The sequence below is a fragment of the Ranitomeya imitator genome, chromosome 1, assembly GCF_032444005.1.
Source record: "Ranitomeya imitator isolate aRanImi1 chromosome 1, aRanImi1.pri, whole genome shotgun sequence".
Taxonomy (NCBI): Eukaryota; Metazoa; Chordata; class Amphibia; order Anura; family Dendrobatidae; genus Ranitomeya; species Ranitomeya imitator.
The window spans coordinates 911,789,624-911,805,728 of record NC_091282.1 but is presented as its reverse complement, the minus strand read 5'-3'; the positions used below and the strand labels follow the sequence as shown (position 1 = coordinate 911,805,728).

Below are 16,105 nucleotides of genomic sequence, written 5' to 3'. Positions count from 1 at the left end.
CTATTTGCTTTAGTGTGAAATCCTTCAGCCTTCCTCCCCACACACACTTTAGATAGCTGTCATATTTTGGTCATTCGTTCAGCTCTATCTTTCCAGACTCCTCCATTTACAGGAGCTCTCACTCTGTTGAGAGAGCCGTTGCCAGATGTCTCTTTTGGCTGTTTATCTCTTAGAGAACAAAAGGCTTAACAGTCGAAAATCGGAAATGCCAAATCCTTATCTCCCTGACATTATCTGTTGGGGAAGAGTTGTTGGCTCCCATACACATTAAGGTACCGTCACACTAGACGATATCGCTAGCGATCTGTGAAGTTGCAGCGTCCTGGCTAGCGATATCGTCCAGTGTGACAGGCAGCAGCGATCAGGCCCCTGCTGTGATGTCGCTGGTCGGGGAAGAAAGTCCAGAACTTTGTTTCGTCGCTGGATCTCCCGCTGACATCGCTGAATCGGCGTGTGTGACGCCAATTCAGCGATGTCTTCGCTGGTAACCAGGGTAAACATCGGGTTACTAAGCGCAGGGCCGCGCTTAGTAACCCGATGTTTACCCTGGTTACCATCGTTAAAGTAAAAAAAAACAACCACTACATACTTACCTACCGCTGTCTGTCCCCGGCGTTCTGCTTCTCTGCACTCCTCCTGTACTGGCTGTAAGCACAGCGGCCGGAAAGCAGAGCGGTGACGTCACCGCTCTGCTTTCCAGCTGACCAGCGCTCACAGCCAGAGCAGAGAAGCACAGCGCCGGGGACAGACAGCGGTAGGTAAGTATGTAGTGGTTGTTTTTTTTACTTTAACGATGGTAACCAGGGTAAACATCGGGTTACTAAGCGCGGCCCTGCACTTAGTAACCCGATGTTTACCCTGGTTACCGGCATCGTTGGTCGCTGGAGAGGTGTCTGTGTGACAGCTCTCCAGCGACCAAACAGCGACGCTGCAGCGATCCGGATCGTTGTCGGTATCGCTGCAGCGTCGCTTAGTGTGACGGTACCTTTACACTGCGTGCTAAACTCGTCAATATCAGGGGGCTTTGGCCAACGTTAAGGTACCGTCACACTAAGCGACGCTGCAGCGATACCGACAACGATCCGGATCGCTGCAGCGTCGCTGTTTGGTCGCTGGAGAGCTGTCACACAGACACCTCTCCAGCGACCAACGATGCCGGTAACCAGGGTAAACATCGGGTTACTAAGCGCAGGGCCGCGCTTAGTAACCCGATGTTTACCCTGGTTACCATCGTTAAAGTTAAAAAAACAACCACTACATACTTACCTACCGCTGTCTGTCCCCGGCGCTGTGCTTCTCTGCTCTGTGAGCGCCAGTCAGCCGGAAAGCAGAGCGGTGACGTCACCGCTCTGCTTTCCGGCCGCTGTGCTTACAGCCAGTACAGGAGGAGTGCAGAGAAGCAGAGCGCCGGGGACAGACAGCGGTAGGTAAGTATGTAGTGGTTGTTTTTTTTACTTTAACGATGGTAACCAGGGTAAACATCGGGTTACTAAGCGCGGCCCTGCGCTTAGTAACCCGATGTTTACCCTGGTTACCAGCGAAGACATCGCTGAATCGGCGTCACACACGCCGATTCAGCGATGTCAGCGGGAGATCCAGCGACGAAACAAAGTTCTGGACTTTCTTCCCTGACCAGCGACATCACAGCAGGGGCCTGATCGCTGCTGCCTGTCACACTGGACGATATCGCTAGCCAGGACGCTGCAACGTCACAGATCGCTAGCGATATCGTCTAGTGTGACGGTACCTTAAGTCTCATGAGTATAAAGGACCATAGTGTTTTCAAAAAGTGAGGCCATACTGGGGCCCTGCCATAAAAGGGAGGCCGACATGACAGGGTTGGGGTGGAAGTCTGAGTGAGAAGGTGGTTGAGGGGTACGGAAGGGTTTAATCTATTAGGGGAAGCTATGGTGAACACCAAGGTGGATGGAGGAACTGTAGGGGAGGGGATAACAGAGAAAAGGGGTATATAATGGGATGCCCAGGAAGAAAGCAGCCATCTTAGGCACATACTGGATCAAGTTAGGAATCCCATCCACCCTACCTTTCATTTTATATTTTGATATGAAGCTACAGGAGTCAGAAAATTATTAATAATGTATTGTATTGTAACCTTATTATGTTGCAGCAGTGTGGCAAAAGGTGAGGAGGTTCCTTGTAGTTGGTGGATTGGTGAGGGAACCCACAAAGTTTTAGACCCCCAAGTGGAATCTAGCAGCTGGTGCTAAACCGCTAGAGGTACAATATTCAGCCTGAGCAGTTGGTTATATGGTTATATACATACTGCCTGTCACATATCAGGGGCCATCCTCCAAGTTTAATGTGTTATTATTGTTGTTGTTGTTGTTGTTGTTAAGGGGATTGGGATGGTAGGAGGTGGAAGTATATGTGAAGGGCGGATCACACATGACTCATCAATACCCTTTGTCATAAAGATTAACAGAAGAAATTTCCGATAATTTGTTGCATTCATGTGCTTGATTTGGTATCTCCAGCACTTGCATCTGCTATGACCATCACAGAAATGTCTGGAAGTCTGGTGTATCTGAATTTACCCTTATAATCCACTACATAAAGTAAACACTTGACACAATTTTTACCTAGTACGGTAACTTCCTTTCCCATCACATTCAAAAGGTAAAGGTGTTTTTTAGTGTTGCACAATGCAATTATTCATTGACATCTTGGGTCCATATTTAGGAGCTAGAGTTATCTGTTCCACTTCTTTTCATGAGCTGTAATCTATCCAGAATACTATTGGATTGGATGTTAAAGAAAAGTGAAACATGGCAGAGATTTACAGCATATAAGATAACACAAAAAAATGGGACAGTTAAAGAACAAAGTAAAGCATTTTACACTGGAGGCATAGTTATAAAGGGTTCAATAGGTAATTATAGCCAATGGCACCATTACCTCTCAGGTGCATGGACCTTAGTGGCGTATAGGTTTGATAATATCATGGTTATTAAACAAGACAGTGCCATACATTGTATGCAGATCCAACATAGCATGGTCTCATTGTGTAGGGCACATTTAGGTGAAGGGTAATATCCACAACTCATCTAAGGTAGTAAAGAGGTTAATGATTAAAGAGCATAGTAACATAGTAACATAGTAACATAGTAACATAGTTAGTAAGGCCGAAAAAAGACATTTGTCCATCCAGTTCAGCCTATATTCCATCATAATAAATACCCAGATCTACGTCCTTCTACAGAACCTAATAATTGTATGATACAATATTGTTCTGCTCCAGGAAGACATCCAGGCCTCTCTTGAACCCCTCGACTGAGTTCGCCATCACCACCTCCTCAGGCAAGCAATTCCAGATTCTCACTGCCCTAACAGTAAAGAATCCTCTTCTATGTTGGTGGAAAAACCTTCTCTCCTCCAGACGCAAAGAATGCCCCCTTGTGCCCGTCACCTTCCTTAGTATAAACAGATCCTCAGCGAGATATTTGTATTGTCCCCTTATATACTTATACATGGTTATTAGATCGCCCCTCAGTCGTCTTTTTTCTAGACTAAATAATCCTAATTTCGCTAATCTATCTGGGTATTGTAGTTCTCCCATCCCCTTTATTAATTTTGTTGCCCTCCTTTGTACTCTCTCTAGTTCCATTATATCCTTCCTGAGCACCGGTGCCCAAAACTGGACACAGTACTCCATGTGCGGTCTAACTAGGGATTTGTACAGAGGCAGTATAATGCTCTCATCATGTGTATCCAGACCTCTTTTAATGCACCCCATGATCCTGTTTGCCTTGGCAGCTGCTGCCTGGCACTGGCTGCTCCAGGTAAGTTTATCATTAACTAGGATCCCCAAGTCCTTCTCCCTGTCAGATTTACCCAGTGGTTTCCCGTTCAGTGTGTAATGGTGACATTGATTCCTTCTTCCCATGTGTATAACCTTACATTTATCATTGTTAAACCTCATCTGCCACCTTTCAGCCCAAGTTTCCAACTTATCCAGATCCATCTGTAGCAGAATACTATCTTCTCTTGTATTAACTGCTTTACATAGTTTTGTATCATCTGCAAATATCGATATTTTACTGTGTAAACCTTCTACCAGATCATTAATGAATATGTTGAAGAGAACAGGTCCCAATACCGACCCCTGCGGTACCCCACTGGCCACAGCGACCCAGTTAGAGACTATACCATTTATAACCACCCTCTGCTTTCTATCACTAAGCCAGTTACTAACCCATTTACACACATTTTCCCCCAGACCAAGCATTCTCATTTTGTGTACCAACCTCTTGTGCGGCACGGTATCAAACGCTTTGGAAAAATCGAGATATACCACGTCCAATGACTCACCGTGGTCCAGTCTATAGCTTACCTCTTCATAAAAACTGATTAGATTGGTTTGACAGGAGCGATTTCTCATAAACCCATGCTGATATGGAGTTAAACAGTTATTCTCATTGAGATAATCCAGAATAACATCCCTCAGAAACCCTTCAAATATTTTACCAACAATAGAGGTTAGACTTACTGGCCTATAATTTCCAGGTTCACTTTTAGAGCCCTTTTTGAATATTGGCACCACATTTGCTATGCGCCAGTCCTGCGGAACAGACCCTGTCGCTATAGAGTCCCTAAAAATAAGAAATAATGGTTTATCTATTACATTACTTAGTTCTCTTAGTACTCGTGGGTGTATGCCATCCGGACCCGGAGATTTATCTATTTTAATCTTATTTAGCCGGTTTCGCACCTCTTCTTGGGTTAGATTGGTGACCCTTAATATAGGGTTTTCATTGTTTCTTGGGATTTCACCTAGCATTTCATTTTCCACCGTGAATACCGTGGAGAAGAAGGTGTTTAATATGTTAGCTTTTTCCTCGTCATCTACAACCATTCTTTCCTCACTATTTTTTAAGGGGCCTACATTTTCAGTTTTTATTCTTTTACTATTGATATAGTTGAAGAACAGTTTGGGATTAGTTTTACTCTCCTTAGCAATGTGCTTCTCTGTTTCCTTTTTGGCAGCTTTAATTAGTTTTTTAGATAAAGTATTTTTCTCCCTATAGTTTTTTAGAGCTTCAATGGTGCCATCCTGCTTTAGTAGTGCAAATGCTTTCTTTTTACTGTTAATTGCCTGTCTTACTTCTTTGTTTAGCCACATTGGGTTTTTCCTATTTCTAGTCCTTTTATTCCCACAAGGTATAAACCGCTTACACTGCCTATTTAGGATGTTCTTAAACATTTCCCATTTATTATCTGTATTCTCATTTCTGAGGATATTGTCCCAGTCTACCAGATTAAGGGCATCTCTAAGCTGTTCAAACTTTGCCTTCCTAAAGTTCAATGTTTTTGTGACTCCCTGACAAGTCCCCCTAGTGAAAGACAGGTGAAACTGTACAATATTGTGGTCGCTATTTCCTAGATGCCCGACCACCTGCAGATTTGTTATTCTGTCAGGTCTATTAGATAGTATTAGGTCTAAAAGTGCTGCTCCTCTGGTTGGATTCTGCACCAATTGTGAAAGATAATTTTTCTTGGTTATTAGCAGAAACCTGTTGCCTTTATGGGTTTCACAGGTTTCTGTTTCCCAGTTAATATCCGGGTAGTTAAAGTCCCCCATAACCAGGACCTCATTATGGGTTGCAGCTTCATCTATCTGCTTTAGAAGTAGACTTTCCATGGTTTCTGTTATATTTGGGGGTTTGTAACAGACCCCAATGAGAATTTTGTTACCATTTTTCCCTCCATGAATTTCAACCCATATGGACTCGACATCCTCATTCCCTTCGCTAATATCCTCCCTTAAAGTGGACTTTAGACAAGACTTTACATAGAGACAAACCCCTCCTCCTCTCCGATTTTTACGATCCTTTCTAAACAGCACATCATCCACATCAGCCCTTAAACTGGAAGCTCTGCAGTACTGCCTCAGCGAAGAGGCAACAGGCTCTGCTGAACCTAATTTGTCTAGGTGACAAACTACACACCGCGGCAGAGTTATCGAAAGGAATTAAGGTATGTGCACACGTTGCAGATTTGCTTGGCCTGTGGAGTTTTCTGTGCAGATTCTTCCTCTCTTGCCAGAAAACGCAGGTGCGTTTTTGATGCGTTTTTGATGCTTTTTTCCATGCAGATTTGTATGCATTTTTGAAAGCTAAATAAAGCTCTATTATTGAACAAAAAAAAGAATTGTGCTGTTATTTCTTGTCCAACCTCTTCATTTACATACTCCATTGAAGAATAATGTTTACACACATAGACAGATACATAGATAGCTCTATAGATAGATAGATCTATAGATAAATAGATAGATCTATCTCGAGATCTATCTATCTATAGATCTATCTATTTATCTATAGATCTAGCTATCTATCTATCTATAGATCTATCTATCTATCTATAGATATATCTATCCATCTATCTATAGATCTATCTATTTATTTATAGATATATCTATCTATATATCTATCTATAGAAATACACTTCCGTTCAAAAGTTTAGGGTCACTTAAAAATGTCCTTATTTTTGAAAGAAAAGCACAGTTTTTTCCAATGAAGCTAACATTAAATGATTCAGGAATACACTCTATAGATTGTTAATGTGGTAAATGACTTTTTTAGCTGCCAACATCTGGTTTGTAATGCAATTTCTTCATAGGTGTATAGAGGCTCATTTCCAACAACCATCACTCCAGTGTTCTTATGGTACTTTGTGTTTGCTAACTGTGTAAGAAGGCTAATGGATGGTTAGAATACCCTTGAAAACCCTTGTGCAAGTGTGTTAGCACAGCTGAAAACAGTTTGGCTGATTAGAGAACTTATAAACCTGACCCTCCTTTGAGCTAGTTGAGAATCTGGAGCATTACATTTGTTGGTTCCATTGAACTCTCAAAATGGCCAGAAAAAAAGAACTTTCATGTGAAACTCGACAGTCTATTCTTGTTCTTAGAAACGAAGGCTGTTTCATGCGAGAAACTGCCAAGAAATTGAAGATTTCCTACAATGGTGTGTACTACTCCCTTCAGAGGAGAGTAGGCTTTAACCAGAGTAGAAGAGAAGTGGGAAGCCCCGCTGCACAACTGAGCAACAAGACAAGTACATTAGAGTCTGTAGTTTGAGAAATCCACGCCTCACAGGTCCTCAACTGGCAGCTTCATTAAATAGTACATGCAAAACGCCAGTGTCAATGTCTACAGTGAAGAGGTGACTCCGGGATGCTGGCCTTCAGGGCATATTGGCAAAGAAAAAGCCATATCTGAGACTGGTTAATAAAAGGAAAAGATCAATATGGGCAAAAGAACACAGACATTAGACAGAGGAAGATTGGAAAAAAGCGTTATGGACAGACAAATCCAAGTTTGAGGTGTTTGGATCACACAGAAGAACATTTGTGAGATGTAAAACAACTGAAAAGATGTTTCATGCGAGAAACTGCCAAGAAATTGAAGATTTCCTACAATGGTGTGTACTACTCCCTTCAGAGGAGAGTAGGCTTTAACCAGAGTAGAAGAGAAGTGGGAAGCCCCGCTGCACAACTGAGCAACAAGACAAGTACATTAGAGTCTGTAGTTTGAGAAATCCACGCCTCACAGGTCCTCAACTGGCAGCTTCATTAAATAGTACATGCAAAACGCCAGTGTCAATGTCTACAGTGAAGAGGTGACTCCGGGATGCTGGCCTTCAGGGCATATTGGCAAAGAAAAAGCCATATCTGAGACTGGTTAATAAAAGGAAAAGATCAATATGGGCAAAAGAACACAGACATTAGACAGAGGAAGATTGGAAAAAAGCGTTATGGACAGACAAATCCAAGTTTGAGGTGTTTGGATCACACACATTTGTGAGATGTAAAACAACTGAAAAGATGTTGGAAGTGTGCCTGACGCCATCTATAAGGCATGTTGGAAGTAATGTGTTGGTCTGTGGATGCTTTGGTGCTGGTAAAGTGGGAGATTTATACAAGGTAAAAGGGATTTAGAATAGGAAGGCTATCACTCCATTTTGCAATGCCATGCTATACCCTGTGGACAGCGCTTGATTGGAGCCAATTTCATCCTACAATAGGACAATGACCCAAAGCACACCTCCAACTTATGCAAGAATTATTTAGGGAAGAATCAGGCAGTTGGTATTCTATCTGTAATGGAGTGGCCAGCGCAGTCACCAGATCTCAAACCCATTTAGCTGTTGTGGGAGCAGCTTGACCGTATGGTACGCAAAAAGTGCCCATCAAGCCAAACCAACTTGTGGGAGGGGCTTCTGGATGCATGGGGTGAAATTTCTCCAGATTACCTCAGCTAATTAACTGCTGGAATTCCGAAGGTCTGCAATGCTGTTATTGCTGCAAAGGGAGCACTCTAAAATTCATTTGGCAACTCATTTGATTAATAAAAGTATAGGTTTTCATGGAAAACACAAAATTGTTCGTTTGACCCTAAACGTTTGAACGGTAGTGTATCTATCCATTTACTTATCGATATATCTATCGATAGATATATATATATATATTGATAGCTATATGGATAGATAGATAGATAGATAGATAGACAGATAGATTGATAATACCAAGCCCGATGTTTAGTAATAAACATAATAAACTGGTACATAATGAGCTAAATAAAGACACACACACATAAAATCTGCATTGGCCCGGGTCACACTTGCGAGAAACTCGCACGAGTCTCGAACCTCAATACCCGGCACAGCAGCATTCAGCTGCATAGAAATATATGCAGCCGCACACTCCGGGCGGCAGTGTCGGGTATTGAGGTGCGAGACTCGTGCGAGTATCTTGCAAGTGTCAGCCCGGCCATAAAAGCAATATCAGTTTAATTTAAAAAAAATGGAAAAAAAAAATTGCATGGGCTCCCATGCAATTTTCAAGTCCAGAGTGGAGAAGCCAGCAACTGGGGGCCAATGCTTATAGCCTGGGAAGGGGTTAATACCCATGGAGCTTCCCAGGCTATGAATATCAGCCTGCAACTGTATATTAAGCCTTCACTGTCTATTAAAATAGGGGGACTCCCCAAAAAAAACGACGTGCAGTCCCCCTATTATTTATATCCAGAAAGAATATGCAGACAGCTACGGGCTGATATTCATAGCCTAGAGAGGGGCCATCGATATTGGCCCCCCTGGCTACAAATACCAGCTCCCAGCCGCCCCAGAAATGGCGTATCTGTAACGGCACTTGGCCTCTCTCTTCTCACTGCACTGTAGCGGTGGCATATGGGGTAATAAGGGGTTAATGTCTCCTTTGAATTGTAAGGTGACATCAAGCCTGTTTAGTAATGGAGAGGTATCAATAAGACGCCTATCCATTACTAATCCTATAGTAGTGAAAGAGTTAAAAAAAAGCCGGAAAAAAATATTTTAATATTCTTAATTTCACCATACTTACATCCACGTCTAATTCCCGAAGCCATTGATCACCTGCAAAAGATAAAAAATAATAAACCAACCATATAATCCCTGTCCGACGCAGACCAAATAATAATGAGTGTCCCACGACGATCTCCCCTTTAGAACAGTGACATCGGGTGATGTCACTGCTCTATAGGGCCTCCAGCGACACACTGACAGGAGACAATGGCCCCTGCAGTGCATCGCTGAAGAGGTTACCTTAGTTCATTCTTTCGCTTTACGGCAATGCTGTGTGGGAAATTTCTCACACAGCATTGCCAGCGAGAGAATGAACTTAATCCCTTTCTGACCTCGGACGGGATAGTGTTTCGGCGCATTTTTTTTCACCACTTAGATAAAAAATAAACTAGTCATGTTAGGTGTTTATGAACTCGTGATGACCTGGAGAATCATAATGGCAGGTCAGTTTTAGCATTTAGTGAACATAGCAAAAAAGCCAAACAAAAGTGTGGGACTGCACTATTTTTGCAATTTCACCGCACTTGGAATTTTTTTCCCATTTTTTAGTACACGACATGCTAAAACCAATGATGTCGTTCAAAAGTACATCTTGTTTTGCAAAAAATAAGCCCTCACATGGCCATATTGATGGAAAAATAAAAAAGTTATGGTTCTGGGAAGTAGGGGAGTGAAAAACGAACATGGAAAAACGGAAAATCCCAAGGTCATGAAGGGGTTAAGTGACCTCTCTCCCGGCAGCAGCGGAGGGATATACATTGCAGCGGATTACCCCCGCTGTCAGTTCATTGCGGGGTCCCTGTAGAGCACTGGCATCGCCCGATGTCACTGTTCTACACGGGAGATTGTCGTGGGACACTCATTATTAACTGGACTACGGCGGAAAGGTAAGTATAGGTTGGTTTATTATGTTATTTTTATTACAGGAGAATCATGGGCTTCAGGGACTAGGTGATTGGTGAGTATGTACTCTATGTTATGTGTTGCATGTTATGTGTATGTCCTGTATGTTATATGTTATATGTTCTGTATATTTTTATTATTATACTATTGAACACAGCCATTGTCTGATGGGACTACTTTCCCATCATTGGCAATGCTGGCACTGTGAGAATTCAATGCCAGGTGGGAGCAGTAGTCCTATCAGACAATGGCTGCCTACACAAACATGCATAAACAAAGGAACACACGCGCACGCACACAGGGACACACACAAACAGACACACAGACCCCCGCACACAGACACAGATTCACGCAGACTGCGTCACACACACATAAACGCACATAGCAACGCCCAAACTCCGGCCACACACTCCCTCCTCCCGATCTGCAACATTTCATCAGCAGCAAAACCGCAGATCTTTTTTACATCTGCGGGTTTGAACTGACATGCTGCGAAAAAAAAAGGTGCGATTCCGGGTGTTTTTTTCTGCAGCATGTGCACAACAAATGTCAATTTCACATAGACTAACATTGGCTGTGCAGTACACTGCGGATTTGATGTGAATCCGTGCGGCCAAAAATGCAGCAGAAATGCATCAAAATCCGCAACGTGTGCACATAGCCTTATAGACCAGACAGATCTGTGGCTCTCGCAACTGAACCTACAACCAAGCATGATCGTGTGTGATAATGCAAGTCAGCTACAGCTGCAGCCGCTCTAGCAGTGCTGCAGCAGCGCATGAAAGTGTGCGATGTGACCACCCGATGGAACTCCAATCTGTACATGCTGGCAAGACCTTGTGAGCAGCAAAGGCCAGTTGTTGAATACCAGCTCCAATAAGCCAGTCGGTAATCTAGTAAGCTTCCACACATAACAATTAAAGAGTGGAAATGGATGTCTGACATTTATGTGGTTCTCCAAGATTTTGAGGACTCCACAAAGATGGTGAGCAGTGATAATGCCATAATTAGCGTAACAATCACGCTCCTGTGCCTACTTAAATAATCTCTGCTCACAATTAAAGTTGAAGCTTTGTGTGCGAATCAGGTGGAAATTGAGAAAGACATGAGACAGGGAGATACTACAGAGCCCAGCCGGATCTCATCTGCTCAGCATGGACTGGGTAACAATGAGGAGGTGGAGGCTGAAGAGGAGGAGGAAGAACAGGAGCTAGTTTCTAGCACAACAGAGGCTAGTATCCACACAAGCTTCATCCAGTCTCTCTTTCATGGATGGATTGAGGATGGCAATGAGGAGAAATAGGAAGAGACGGAAAGACAGGCAAGTGTTGGCTGTAGGGAGCTTGGTACATATGGCTGACTTTATGTACCGCTGTGTTTCCCATAACCCTCGCATTATATTAATCTTGGTCAATAAAGAGTACTAGTTGTTCACCCTGGTAGACGCAAACTACAAGAAGAATTCCTGAGGCAGAGAGGTCTATAAAATGGTGCTAAACCAGAAGGCCATTGAGGGAAATAGGTTGAAATTATTCCCATCAGACATTGCTAGCGGCAGAGGGCAACTTCTTTGTCCAACCAAGTAGGAAAGGCGAGGGAGAACACACCAGGTACAACAGAGCCACAGGTACACTGTGAAAGGCCTAGGACAATTTCTGACAGCCTCCCAGCATCCAAGCCCTGATGACTGGGTATTTTTCATGCTTATAAAGATGATCAAGCAATACCTGGCTGACAAAGCCAGCGTACTCCCTAATTCCTCTTCGACCTTCAACTATTGGGACTCAAAGCTGGACACCTGGCATGAGCTATCCCTCTATGCCTTGGAGGTGTTGTGCTGCCCTACCTCTAGCATCTTGTATGAGCTGATTTTTAGCGCTGCCGGGGGGTCATAACAGACATGTGCAACAGAAAATGCTAACAGGCTCACTCTGATAAAAATGAACAAAGTTTGGATTAGCCCCAACATTTCCACACCACCAGATAACAGCAGCACAGAAAGTGTTTTTAATATTCAATATTTGAATGAGACCCTCCAGCTGAGGTCTTCAAGGATGTATGAATGATACTTCTTAGAGTTTTTTTGTGGCTTTGCACTGTGTGCAGAGCCTTTTTGAGTGTAGAAGTTCTACAACTACAGTATCTTAATTTTGTTATGAGGCACTCAAATTAGTGCTTTCATGGATCTATGGATGACCCTCCTTATATTTTTTTTCTGGCTTTGCACTGTGTACAGAGGCTTTATGAGTGCAAAAGTACCACAGCTACATTTGCTTAGTATTTGAATGAGGAACTCCATTTGGTGCAGTCAAGGGTGTATGGATGACAGTGCTGGTAATTTTTGGCAGACTTTGCACTGTGTGCAGAGCTTTTTGAGTGTAGGAGTACCACAACTTCACTTTCTTAGTATTTGAATGAGGCACTACAGTTGGTGCCAAGAGTGTAAGTAAAACCCTGCTTATTATTTTTGGCAGGCTTTGTCCTTAGTGTATAGCCTTTTCAACATTTTCACTGCCCCCCAAACCTCCTCATAGGGTCTGCTGGAAAAATGCTCTGATTTATCATTGATTCCATTTATACTCTTTACTTGATCATTTTAGTGCTTGCTCATCCCTATTTGTTATCCATTGACTCTTATCAATGAATCAGTTGAGAACAGATGAAAATAGAGTTTCATCCTTGTCTCATGATCCCCATAGACTTTAATGGCCTAGTTTGATTGACAAAAAGGATGAGAGTAGCACATGCTCTGAGTCCCATGGACCGGAAATACAGATCTGTTTTTATGGATGTGTGAATAGATCAGTGAAACTCTATGAGTCACTATGCTAGCTGAAAAAACAGACAACATACGGACATGTCACACAGATGTGCGAATGCAGCCTTGGTTACAATTTTGTACAATGAGTAAAGGCCCCATCACACATAGCGACGCTTAAGCGATCCCGACAACGATACGACCTGTCAGGGATCGTTGCTGCGTCACTATGTGGTCGCTGGTGAGATGTCACACAGTGCGATCTCCCCAACGACGCAGCAGCGATGCGGCGACCTGTAGCGACCTGTACAACGATGCTATTTCATGACGATTCAATGGGACGTCCTGTCAACGAGGTCGTTGGTAAGGTGTCAAACACAGCGATGTGTGCTACCCAGCGGGACCTCAACGATCAAAAAACGGTCCAGGCCATTCCGACACGACCAGCGATCTCACAGCAGGAGCCTGGTCGCTGCTACGTGTCACACATAGCGAGATCGCTACTGAGGTCGCTGTTGCGTCACAAAACTTGTGACTCAGCAGCGATCTCGCTGTGTGACGGGGGACTTTATACTGCTGTACCAAGCACTTCACTACAAATACACATTTCTAATCTCCTTATGCTAAACTCTAATTCTCAAGCTGTGATTCACTAGAGATGAGCAACTGAAACTGTGGCATTAACTAGTTATTATCTTGATTCTAGTTTATGCAGTTCACATTTATAAACCTGAAAATTTTACAAAAAGTTTAAATAATATATGATGGCTTTGTGATAGGTAGAACTCTATGATCATTTAGTCGTTGAGTTGCGGGAAGCACATCACTGAGATCAAAAATACTATTTTTGATAGTATTTTTAAAGAGAACAACTTTGAGTATGGGCAGTGTACAAACCGAAATGCCTGGACCAGATGTGGATCTCATGACTCAAACTTCATTTACACCATACACAGACCGTGAAAGTCGGATGTGTGAAACCAGCCTAATTTGCATTTTTAGTAGTTATGTACAACACTCCTACAAAAACCTTAAGAAAGATTTTCCCTATACCCTTTCCATCCTGTGTCAAGATTGAGAACTATTCACAGCAGGTGAACAATTCTCAAGGAGAAGAGTGGATCTACAGTATAGTACAGTATGTTCACCCGACGTCTTTTTCAGGCTGATAAAAATTACAAGATTGAAAACAGCTTCAGGAAATGCTGGCATTTTGTTTTCCTGAAGGGTCTTTTTTAATGTTTTTTGGTAGTTTACCGAATGCTTTTTAACCCATTTCTTGCCAAATTAAAATTTTTACAAGTATGGATTTTTCAGAAAAGGGCATCCCAAAATTCAATTAAAAATGACAATGACATGATTTCCTATTTTTAAAACATTAATGTTACAAACACAACACAAAAAAATGGACCTACTTATAAAAATTATAAAATCTTAGTTGATAGAAGCTAAAAATTAAGCGTCCCAAAAAAAGGACATAGGTAGATAATGGGTTAACAGCATTGAGTGTTTTTTTAGTGTTGTGGAGGCATCTGTTGAACTAGCATTTTGTAGAGATTTTTTTTTAACTGCATTCAACAATGAAGAAACTGCTAGTGGTTTTTCAAGAAAAAGTGCTGGCAGAACCCTCAAAAAGATGCAATGGTGTCTTTTCAGCCTTCCCAATGACTTGTATTGTATTGGAGTGTCTTCCAAGGGGAAAATGCCTGAAGAATCATCAGGTCACTTTTTTTAATTGCTTAACATTTTTGGAAACCTTGCTCAAAAGCCTGAATATATATGAACAGCCAGTTTTTTTTTTTTTTTTACATAGAATGCTATTTTTACATAGAGGACATTCTTCAAATCCACCTGAAAAAGATGTTGTGTAAACTTACCATAACGGGAACCTGTAATCAAGTTTCCCATTATTAAATTTCTGCCAGCACATAATATCCTTCATAATTACGGCTATAACATTTTGTTCCTTTCACCTCTGCATTTCGGCATACCTTTAAGAAATATCTTTATTGACTGCTCTCCTGTATGTTCTTATATCCTGCTCTATTTTGTTATGCTCCAATAAAAAACTCTTCTCTGTTCCCTCCCCCCACCCCAGGGAGGTATGGGACAAAGTGTATAGGATTACACAATTCAGACAGACAGGGGTAATCAGACAGGTATAAAAGAAAACTACAATCATATAAATACACTCAACAAACAACCTAGTGGGAATCAAGGGAGGAATAGGAAGGACAAACCAAATGGGTAGATGATAGGGAGATAAACACACACAAACAAACTCCATGCAGAAATCTCCTGAAAAACATTCTAACCACCAAACTCCAAACACTGAACTTCTCCTTCAACTCCAAACCAGGTATTGGTAAACTATCACTGGTAAGTCCCAAAGTGCAAAAGGTGAGCATATATACCAGAGGGGAGTGGCCAACACAGAACAGCTTAGGGTTCAGGATGGAGAGCTCCAGGAGATAAACAGAACTGAATAACCCTTGCAATAACAGAGCAAGGAAAACATGCACTGCTAATAGGAAGGTGAAGCAGTTCTAATCAGTGCAGGGATTTGTGCAACTAGACGCTGCGATCTTCTAGCCCCTCTCTGCCATGGTATGCTGGTGACACCGGGTTAGCGAGGTAACAGCAGACAGAGAGATTGGTTAGTGCGCAGCCATCAGACCGCTTGGTGCTGAATACCAAGGAAAAGAGCCGTGAATAAAGATATGCCAGAATGAAAAAGCACATGGAATTGGTCATTACTATCTTAATTAGCTGGGACATAATATGCCGGCAACAGTTAAATAATGGGAAACCTGATAACAGGTTCCCTTTTAGGATAGGTTCACATGTAGCAGTTTCTATTGCAGAAATTTCTGCAATTGTCCTATTCATCTGATGGGAACTTGCAGAAATCCATGTGATTGCCACCAAAACAATCAAACTGAGATGAATGAAGCAGTTTTTCTCTACTGCAAAACTAGAACATCACACGTCGGGTGCAGGTGTATGGAACAAGCTCAGAAGCTGAGTATGCATCATAACCAGGAGATGTCAGTTATGATTACACAGCCAGCATCTTCCTGTAACA

General features: G+C 42.4%; 1 protein-coding gene across 3 annotated transcripts in view; it reads right to left on the bottom strand.

Moving 5' to 3' along the window:
• SLC4A4 (solute carrier family 4 member 4) overlaps positions 1-16,105 on the bottom strand; it is a 368,399-nt gene that overhangs the window by 275,069 nt on the left and 77,225 nt on the right. The window lies entirely within an intron of this gene.